General features: G+C 45.4%; 1 non-coding gene across 1 annotated transcript; it reads left to right on the plus strand.

The window, feature by feature from the left end:
- The first annotated feature begins 1,993 nt into the window (after positions 1 to 1,993).
- Positions 1,994 to 2,100, plus strand: LOC133252187 (U6 spliceosomal RNA). Its single transcript, XR_009737817.1, has one exon. It is a non-coding gene; the product is annotated as a U6 spliceosomal RNA (small nuclear RNA).
- The last annotated feature ends 1,070 nt before the right edge of the window (positions 2,101 to 3,170 follow it).

Raw genomic sequence — 3,170 nt, forward strand, 5'->3', positions numbered from 1 at the left:
TCAACAATTCCACAATTCCACTCCTAGTATATATTACAAATAAATGAATTCACATGTCCATGCAAAATTTTGTACATGAATGTTCACAGCAACATTGTCCATAATAGCCCCAAAGTGAAAGCATCATTGAAAAACAAAACAGCAACTGATAAATGAAATGTGGTATATGTATATAATGGAGTATTATTCAGCCATAAAAAGGAATGTAATACTGCTACAAACCACAACATGGATGAGTCTGGAATACATCATGCTCAGTGAAAGAAACCAGACATAAAAGACCATGTACTGTTTGATTCCATTTATATGACATGTCCAAAACAGGCAAATCCACAGAGATAGAGAGTAGATGCGGAGAAGGCAATGGCACCCCGCTCCAGTCCTCTTGCCTGGAGAATCCCATGGACGGAGGAGCCTCGTGGGCTGCAGTCCATGTGGTCTCAAAGAAAGAGTCGGACACGACTGAGCGACTTCACTTTCACTTTTCACTTTCTCGCATTGGAGAAGGAAATGGCAACCCACTCCAGTGTTCTTGCCTGGAGAATCCCAGGGACGGGGGAGCCTGGTGGGCTTCTGTCTATGGGGTCGCACAGAGTCCGACACCATTGAAGCGACTTAGCAGCAGCAGAGAGTAGATGAGTGGTTGTTAGGGCCTAGGGGAAGGGAGGAAGTAGGGTGTGACAGACTGCTGAAGAGTACAAAGTTTCTCTTTAAGTGATGAAAGTGCTCTGGGATTAGATAGTGGTGATGGCTGCACAACTTTACCAGTGTATTAGAAACCACTGGGGAATTCCCTGGCAGTCCAGTGGTTAGAACTCTGTGCTTCCACTGCAGGGGACCCAGTTTGATTCCTGATCAGGGAACTAAGATCCCACAAACTTCAAGGTGCAGCCAAAAACAATTTTTAAAAATTAATTTTAAAAAAGAGATCACTGGATTGCACATTTTACTTATTTATTTACTTATGTATTATTTTATATATTTTTCTATTTTTTGGCTGCACCACATGGCTTGCAGGATCTTAGTTGCCTGACCAGGGATTGAACCTATGCCCCCTGCAGTAGAAGACCAGAGGCCTAACCATTGGACCACTAGGGAACTCCTAGATTGTACATTTTAGAAGGGCAGATTTTATGGTATGTGAATTATATCTCAATAAAAAGAAAATAAATAAGTAGGGGAAAATCAGATAATTTCAGGGAATGGTAATTGCTGTAAGTTACCTCAACAGGAAGATGTAACAGAGTGACCTGGTGTCAATTGGAAGTCCTCAAGTTGAGGGAGGAGCCAGGGAAGCCTGTCTGAAGAGAGACTCTTGAACTCATAGATAGAAAGAGTCCTGGCAGAGGTGGGAATGGAATCTTCCAGACACAGGAACACAGACCCTGAGGTGGAATAGTTTACACAAGACTGAGTCTCTTCTGCCTTTAGAAAAAGTCTTCCCTCCTAGTCGCTCTCCAACATCCTCCTGTCCTACATGGCCACCTGTTTTCCATGGTTTTGGCCTAAGGTCTTTACCTGAGGGCTGTGAAGATTTTCCAGATTATTTGGAGCATAGTTGTTTTTCCAATCATGGTTTTTGCCTAAGGTTGTCACCTGGGGCATGTGAAGACTTTCCAGATTTTTCCGAGCTTAGTTGGAGTTAAGGGTCCAAATTCCCAGACCTTTAACTTCCATTTGAACTCCTTGATCTGCCTCAGAAAACACCTCTCTTCAGTCCCTTCAGATGGCTTCCTGCTCATGAGAGATGAGCCACATCCCAGCCAGATGAATCTCTGTGGGCCAAGCACTCCAAAGAGAGGGTGCTGGAGAGCCCTCAGAGCTTCCTAAGGACTTACTTCATCCAGTAAACTCAGGGCAGGGCTTTAGCCTTGTCTGTCAGTCCTAGAATTAGAACCCAGCAAGGGCATGGTTGTCATGGGAACGCATACTATAACACGCTGGTTTTAATTGAGAATGGAGTCAAATCTTTTCTGATGGAAAATCAGTGTGAGTGCTTGCTTCAGCAGCACGTATACTAAAATTGGAATGCTATGGAGAAGATTAGCATGGCCTTAGTGGAAGGATGATACGCAAATTCATAGAGCACTCCATATTCTTATATTAAAGTCAGTCTCAGTTGGCTGAGGCATTTGATGATGGGGCCCGGTTTTGCCATTTTAGACACATGAGAGACATTTTCTATAAATTGATAGAGCTGAATCTACAGCCCCAGGGCTTTATGATGTATTTAAAGCACATATATAATATGAGTGAGTGAGTGTTGCTCAGTAGTGTCCAACTCTTTGTGACCCTATCCTACTGGGCTCCTCTGTCCATGGAATTTTTTCCAGGCAAGACCACTGGAGTGGGTTGCCCTTTCCTTCTCCAGGGGATCTTCCTGAACCCGGGATCGAAATTGTGTTTCCTGCAGCTCCTGCATTACAGGAGAATTCTTTATTGGTGAGCCATTAAGTGACTACTGGGTGTAAACTCTGAGCCTTCGACCACTTCCCAGAACAAGACACTGCTTCTTTCTCAGCCTCTGTTTTCATATGTAAAATGGGACAATATCCTCTTTTTGCAGGGAGATGAAGGGTGGGTGGGTGTAAAATGGTGACCCGTAGGCAGGCAGAAGGTACAGTGCTGTCCCGGCCACCAGCTGCAGACCTCCTCCTTCCTCTGACTTCATCCCCCTCCCCCCTTCCCAGAGCACTGCGTTCTTCCACATCCCCCTTTCTCCCCTGGCAATTAGTACCTTCAGAAGTGCTTGTCTGGAAACTAAGGGTGCCTCTGAAAAATCAAGTGCTCAGAGGAGAGGTTTGGAATGGAGCGAAGACTGACCTGTTGGGCTGGGGAGCCTGGTGGCATCTGAAGCAGGTGTCTCATGGGCAGCCCATGAGACCTCCTACCATGTCCTGCCTACATTGACATATTCAGTCTGCCCAATGACCTCATTTGTGAGGCTCAGGAAAGGGAAAGATTTGCTGGTAAGTGGCCCCACTGCAGTTTGAACCCACATCTGTCTGACTCCAAATACTATAGGCTCTCATACTTTCTGAAAGTCTCATCTGGCACAGAGGCCTGAGTGTTCCCCAAACATCCCTGAATCCTTTGAGGGATGGTTTGACATGACCAGGTGGTTCATGTGAAAGTGGAAGTCACTCAGTTGTGTCCCCCTGGACTGTAGC

The sequence above is a fragment of the Bos javanicus genome, chromosome 7 (assembly GCF_032452875.1).
Source record: "Bos javanicus breed banteng chromosome 7, ARS-OSU_banteng_1.0, whole genome shotgun sequence".
Lineage (NCBI taxonomy): Eukaryota > Metazoa > Chordata > Mammalia > Artiodactyla > Bovidae > Bos > Bos javanicus.